Raw genomic sequence first — 8,144 nt, 5'->3', positions numbered from 1 at the left:
GGCTTTGGACTTCTGGCCCCTCCAGCACTGCGACACCGGGAATTTCTGTCGGTGGTCCTATGCTAACCCGAGTCCCAGCAAACCAATGCTAAGGGACAGGCTTGGGGACACGTGGCGGAAGTGGTGGCGTGGCTTTCTCCTTCGATCTAAGTACAAGTTCCTATGTCAACATTTGATCTCAGAGTGAAATAAATAAAGTCAGTATGTGATGATAAACAAGAGCCTGAGACCATATAAGAAAAACTCATCAGAAACAGAATTATACCTTGATATGCTATGTTCCTCAAAACAGACCAAGGGATCCACACTTAATGAAGAAAATGTAGAGGTGATTCGTACAGTAAATTGGTCATATTAACAAACATGGAGAGTTTTAGAAGTTAATATATTTTCTTAGTGAATGAATCATCAAAAATATTGTTCAAGTAAGTCATAAAAAGTCTTCATTTGAAGAAAAAAGAGATTCTAAATTTTACATTCTCAAAATAAAAAGGGATGCAATTTCACAAGAAGGCTAGTTAATTAATTAGGAGTGCAGATGTGTGTGTGTGTGTGTATGTTTGTAGGGCATGCTCTACCACTAAACTGCATTCCTACACACATGCAAGTCTCTGGGTCCAATCCCTGGCACCAGGAGAAAAAAATGAATCTCTTAAATAATAAGCTATATCAGATAAGATATCTACAACGTAATTCTAATATATGTTTAAAATTAGGAATGTGTTATGTACTTGTACCAACTCCACACAAAGAATGTAAACATTATGTATTGCAAACATATTTAAAAAAAGGAAAAAGGAAGGGAATCAAGATCTGGATGAAGGAGGGAGGGAGAGAAGGGAAAGGGGATAAGAAAAGAAATTAAGATGTATTATGTACATGTACCAATTCCTCACAGTGATGCAAACATTATTACTACAAGTATGTACTAATACAAATATATTTATGTCTCTATATATATTCATATCATATAACACACACAGATGATTAATGAAAGTGAATTGTACATATGGCTTGCATATAATTATGTAAATAATACATCAGTAAATGCATCAAAATAACTATAGCTGTATCAGGGCTGTGGGGCTGAGCCATAATTTTTCTTATTTTATGGATTCTCTAAGTTGCCTACTATTTTTAAAAGGACGAAAAGCACCAAGACTAAGCAGGAAAAGGAGAACTAATACACTCAACATAAATAAAACCGAGAAGAAAATTGTGGAATAGTTTCTTTGACAATCTTTTAAAGGGTTAATCATCAAAATAAAAGGAAAACTCAAGTTGGTAATACTGGGTGCAAAGAAAAAATTATTATAATTCACACCAACTTTTAAAAATTTCCCTAAAGTGGAGAAATATTTTCAAGTATATGATAAAAGACTTGATAACCAAAATTAAATAAGTGAACTTTTGAAAATATAAAATATAAGCACTAACAAAACTGGCATAAATTCAGGTCTCACTCCTACCGGGGAGCCTCCCCCAGAGGTTTCTGGAGGTTTTCTAAGAATGTTCTAGAAAGTGGGCTACAGTCGCCACTTGTGCTGGTTAAGTCCACCCTGAGTGAAAAGCAAATGGGGGAGATGTGTTATAATAAACTTATTATAGTAAGGAAAGGCTACTTAGATTGGAAAACAAAAGAAAGGGCGAAGAGAAAGGCACCAGACCCTATTGAACTAGCAGGTCTTTCAAATAACAAATAATTTTACCATATACTAATTATTTTCCCGAACTAAAAAGGACGACATGCTTCCGAACTGATTTTACAAGTTAAGTATGAATTTGTTTCCCAAGATTAGGGCCAATATAAAAAAATGTAATTATCAGTCTAGAGACAAAGGAAGAAAGGAGGGGAATGGAAATGAGGAAGTAAAAGAAAGAAGGAAAAAAAAAACAATGAAATCACCCCAAACACTTAAAAAAGGAACTATCACTGATGATCAAGGAAGATTTCTTTCTGGAATACGAGGTTAATATAATGCATAAAACATCATGGAGACAATTCCTTATCTTAACAAGAGAGAGTAGAAACTATGTAATTACAAGAACAAGTATGAAGAAAGTATTTGATTAAATATAAATATTTTCTGGATTAAAACTCTATGAATTCTTCTTTCTTTTTGGTACCGGGGATTGAACTCCCAAGGCAGGCCACCGAACCGCTGAGCTAAATCGCCGGCCCCGTCTTCTTTCTTAATATAACAAATAGTGTATATTTAAACCATAGTAACTACCCACTTAGCACATAACACTAAAACATTCCCCTTAAAAATAGGACTATGGCAAATTTTCCTTTGTCGTTAATCCCATTTAATATTGTGCTTGCAATTTCCGAGCTGATGAACAAACATGCTAAAATCTGCCACTTGTGTTAGGAAGTTCAGAAAACACCAAAAGCACAAAATGACAAGAAGTGGGAGGATCGCCTGAGTGCCGGGGAAAGCAGTGTTAGGACAGGAAGTGGCTACGATGGGCAGACTAAGCAGATTTTCCAGAAAGGCTAAGAACACACAGAACACTGTGTCGATAACTTTGTGCCCTGAACCCACCTGCAGATCTAAGGAGAAGCCATCTACTGCAAGACCAACGTCTTGAACCAGGAAGAAGTAAGAAGAGAAAAAGCCACCTGACCCAGTGCCAAACCTCACCTTCTATTTTATCACGAAGACGATGAAACTGTGAAGTTATGTCCACTTCGAACACTGTGACTGTCTAAGAAAAGCACCACTGTAAAAGACACAGTGCCGTACTCCCCCTGAAAAATGCTCTTTCTCAATTGGAACGCTTCCATCATGCTTGCCACTTTCCAAAACGGTTCTTGGAGTCTTCTCACCAAAGTGCTGTTAGTTACTCTGTCACGGCTGCCTCCATGTTCTCAGTTGATTCAAAACATTTACCTTTCCTGGTTATTTCGACTTTCAGGAAGAGCCAGAAGTTGCAAAGTGCCAGATCCAGTGAAAAAGGTTGATGAGGGCACCCAGTAACATTTTCACTGGACAGAAACTGCCATGAATGTCAACTGCTTCAGAACGTGGCAAGAACCACTCAGGAGGCTGAGGCAGGAGAATCAGTGCAAGTTCAGGGCCAGCTTGGGCTTCATAGTGAGTTCAAGACCAGACTTAACTACATAATGAGATCACTTAAAAAGAAAAAACAGTTCAAAACAACGGAATAAATGGATATGAAGTGAGAGGAAGCATTTTGAGGGGGAATTATGGTGATGTGATTTTTACTATGATAACTTTTTAAATTTTAACTATTCACTGTATTGTTACATCACATCTCACGAACTATAGCAGTCACTGGTATCAAGATATTGAAAGAAGTGAACGAGCAATATGAAACAATATAGCAAAACATTACATACATAATTTACCACCTTGTCCTTAATTATGGAAATTAAATTTAAATACCTCTAGGAATGATCTTTTAAATTAGTTTGTTAAAGTAAATTAAAACAGAGACCAGGCTTGAAGAAGCCCTGAGCAGACAAAGCCAGTTAGGCCTTACAGGTGACCATAATCTTGCCTAATTTGCCAACATAAGCTAAATGTAACTTGAGCTATTTTTTGTAAATATCCACATCACACAAAGATAGAACCTAAACTCAGTAAATCAGAAGCAGCTAAAAAAAATGATAATTCATATCTAGGGACTTTCCTGAGGGATAGACTAAATAAGGCAACTTTATAACTGTAAATCAAGCAAATAGTTTCTTTGTATTCCTACCACAGTCACTCTTAGAACCCAAACCCTGTTTGAGTTTAGTACCTCCCAATTTGTGAATTGCTTTTTTTTTTTTTTTTTTTTTTTTTTGTACCAGGGATCAAACTCAGGACCTTGGGCTTGCAAGGCAGGCAGCAGCACCACTGAGTTAAATCCCTGGACCCCATAAATTGCTATTTTTTTTCAAATAAACTCTTTAAAATTTTATTGTGCCTGAGTCCACTCTTTAAAAAGCTAAAATTGATTCATATTATAAAAATGCAATATGTTGGGTCTGTGTAGGGATAAATACCAAGACAGTCATTGGTAAGGTAAGGTATAAGGTAGTATTCCTTTTCGGAAAACAATCTGGCAATATTTGAAAACGTTATGAAATTGTTTTGCATCTTGACCAAGTAATCATAATTTGGAAATATAATCTCATTCTCCCAAAACTGCACATTTTAAAAATGATTTATATAAGATTGTTTATCATGGTTACTCACCAAGAAGACTTTAGCAACAGCTCAAATGCTCAGAGAAAGTGGGTGCTTCAGCAGATGACAAACGCCCCGCAAAGTTTGCCTTTGTCCTGCGGGCCGTCTCAGCGGATGCCTCCTAATGAAAGAGAGTGGAAAGGAGTGCACTTCTGCTCACAAATGCCAAGAGAAACGACGTTAGTTGTCTGTTATATAATTCCTGCCGATGATAGGAGCCTTGCAGAACGAACACCACCATTTGCCAAATAAAATTCCTTAGATTTAAAAATCATTACTTTCAGGAAAATAGGGAAGGTGCCAACTTCTTGGAAAAACGGAAATTCCAACTCTTCATGAGACAATCTCTTCTCTTCCGAGGGACTTCACCCGCCCCGACACTTCCCAGGTCGATGGAGGAAAGAAAATATATCTTCAGTGTGGGGAGGCAAGGAACCTCCACTTCCTCCCTGATTTTCTAAGATGACCTCTGCCTAACCAGGATTCTGAACATCCTCACCTGGTAACTGTTGTGATTTGGCTTGACCAGCTCGGGAATTAGATATACTTAGCCACGGGATGTCAGCAGCTGCGGAAGTTCACGGCCTCTGGCGTCTCTGGCAGAGAAGACCCGTGTTCTGAAATTCCCTCATTATGAGCTCAGGGACCCTTCTGCGCCCCGCAGTTCTTCAGGCCTTTGCATCCCTACACAGTGGAGCCCTCAGATGCTCAGTGCCCATGCAGGTGACAGGTATCTGTGCACCTTCTGGGACCCACAGACTCAGACTCCTCTCACCACATTGTGTGAAGTAATGGCATGAATTGCCCCTTAAATACTGTTCAAAGAAGTGTGGGATGTGCCCCAATATTCTTGGTGACTACCATACTACCTGGGTGTTCCTACACCTTCCCCAGAGCTGGTAGTGCAGCCCTGAACTCATGCTGAGCTCTTGCCTTTCTCTTAGAGCTGGATGTACTCTAATCCGCCTTCCTGATTTACATGGGCTCCTCTACACCACAGCTTCTCAAATATAGGTGTGAGTATAAATCACTCCAGCATCCACCTAAAACAGATTCCAATTCAACAGCTCTGGAATGTAGCGAAGAGTCTGCGTGTCTAACAAGTCCCCAGGTGATACAATTTAGCTGGTCAGAGACCACTTTTCCTCCTTTGGTGCTGGGGATTAAATCCAAGGCCTTTGCACTAAGCCATATCAACAGCCCTTTGCATTATTTATTTTATTTATTTTTTTTTTTACTTTGACTCACTAAATCAGTAAGTTTCCCAGCTTGGGCTTGAACTGATGATTCTCCTGCCTCAGACTCCCAGAATGCTGGAATTATAGGTGTTTGCACCACGCCAGGCTTCAATGACCACTTTTTGAGAAAGCTGACCCATCCTCCTCTTGTGCTAGATTGTAATTGCTTCCCCTTACCCTACTGTCACGTGATAGTAATAGCTGATGAGGTGTAGGAAAAGAAGACTAGGTGAACAGCAGGAAATCAGCTGGAGTTTCCCAAATAGAACCTCATGGACCACCACCACTTTTCCTCTCACCCTGGCAGCACAGCTGGCTCTTTGGGATTCCTTCTACATCCTATTCAGATTTCAGTCACTGCCCCCCATGTTTGATTGCATGTGTTTCTCCCTAACGATACTATAATTTTCTTGAAAGCATAGAGCAGAATTCCTAAACTGGTGGCGACAGGCTGCATATGGCCCCACAGATGTTTTGTTTTACCACCCAGTGTTTTAAAATATATAAGTCGGTTGCTGAATGTAAAACACTGATTCCCAGCCTCAATAACACATTAAAACCACCTGGAAAAGTGTCCCCTAAATGCTAGTGTCTGAGTCCCACCTTCTTCACAATGTTGCTTTAATTTGTCTAGAAAGGTCCTAGACATCAACATTTGATTTTAATAAACATTCTAAGTTTTAGGACAGTTGTAGACCTACAGAATTATTGCAAAGATACAACAGCATGGTTCCATACATCTCACATTCCATTTCTACCCTTATTAACATCTTACTACTTGTGGCAGTTGTCACAATTAATTACCAATGTTATACATTATTATTAGCTGATGTCACACTTAACTCAGTCTCTCAGTTTTCTCCTCATGATTTTTTCTGTTCCAGAATCCCATCCAGGATACCATATCGACAAAGGGAAGATTGAAATAAATGGTGAATGTTTAAATTATTTTTTAAAAATCATAGCAAAAGATACATTGCTCTAAATCCTCTCAAAATACTCTCTCACCTCACACACATTTATCCCAACATTCTTGCCACTGTCTGAGACAGCTCTGAAAGTCCTCTTTCATGAGTGTGTTTATAAAGTGTGATCAAAAATACAGTGAACACTGCTGCCGAGTGCCATTCAACTGAAAGACAAGCTTGTAAAAACCTTACAATGCAACCCTAATCCACCTTATTCACCAGATCTGATACTCTACAACTTCTGGCTCTTCCTCAAAATTAAAAATGGCCATGAAAAGTAAATGTTTTGAATTGGTTCGGGACATTGAGCTAGCCACAACAGTGCACCTGAAGACACCGATGAAAGGATTTCCAGAACGGTTTCGGAGTGTGGCAGGAATGGTGGGATAAGTGCGTTTGAAGGGAGGGGAAGTATTTTGAGAGGAGTTAATACCAATGCGTCTTTTACTGTAATAAATCTTTTTTTAATTTAATCATTTACTGCATATATCAATCAGACCCTGTAGTTGTCATGGGTCCTTGGGCCCTTCTTAGTTATCACAGTTTCTTTGATTTACCTCGGTTTGGGTTCTGAGGAGTGCTGGTCAGGTATTTGCAGAATATTCCTCAGTTAGGAGTCCTTGGATATCTACTCATGGTTACATTGGTGTTCTCATCTGTTTTTAAAAAGATTCCATTATTCTAATGTCCAGTTAGTGCTAAAAACCATTTGTTTTAAGAATGTGAAGAGTTTATATGAAAATTTAACCCCTAGCTTCTTTTGACATTTGGGAAGATCTGACAACAGTGAGACTTCAGTCTTTTATGGAAATAACTGATGACGAAGAGATTTCTAGAAGGATAGGGGTGTAGCCCAGTGGTGTAGGGCATGCTGGGATGTGGACTGCTCTACCCCCAGCACTGCAAAATGGAGCAAAGCAGACAAACAAAGCATCTGCCAAAAAGCTCCAGTTCTCCACAACCCACCTCACCTTTGACCCTCACTTTCTTGGCCTCTGAAATGCCGCCTCCAGGGTAAGCCTTCCATTCCTGACTTTTCATGAATAGCATCCAGGGTCATGCCAACACAAGAAATGTACTTAATAAATGTTTAGCAAGTAATGATTGAATGGGTTTGCAAAGAAATGAATAAGTATTGCTGAAAATGGCAAATGTGTGGATCATATGATCAAGTGAAAATATTGGAGCAAAAATTACAGATTGATTTACTCAATAATCATTCTAAGCCATTTTCCGTAAAATTAAAGCCTCTAAATCTATAAGCTTCACTCCCCCATCGGGTGCTCTCGCAGAAAGAGTGTTCTGCAGACCCCCACCAAACTTGGAGGGAGGTAGGAAGCCACGAGGATCTCTCTGGTTAGCCCAGTGGTGGAGACTGGAGTCCATGCTGAGGCCAGCAGCTCCCTGATTGGTGGAGCATCAGTGAGGGTCTGATTCCCGGAAGTGGCTGCAGGAAACCGAGCTTGCCAGTTCTGTGGTATAGATTCGGGAAGATGGTCCTTGAAGCATAGCCTCATCATGTCTGCTCTTTCAATCTTCCCACAAATTCCTCCTTAAGCTTAAAAGAGGAGTTCTCATAAATTCAGTTACTCATCTTGACTAATACAATAGTAGAGCAGAAGCAGCTAGTTGGCTGCCTGATATTCATTCTCTTCTTCACTCACTTCCATAATTGGGAGGTATAAGTATGTTGCGCATTTTTTTTCTTTTCTTTCTTTTTTTTTTTTTTTTTTTTT

The sequence above is a fragment of the Fukomys damarensis genome, unplaced genomic scaffold, assembly GCF_012274545.1.
Source record: "Fukomys damarensis isolate Sample0158 unplaced genomic scaffold, DMR_v1.0_HiC HiC_scaffold_10, whole genome shotgun sequence".
Taxonomy (NCBI): domain Eukaryota; kingdom Metazoa; phylum Chordata; class Mammalia; order Rodentia; family Bathyergidae; genus Fukomys; species Fukomys damarensis.
This window is presented reverse-complemented; position numbering follows the sequence as displayed.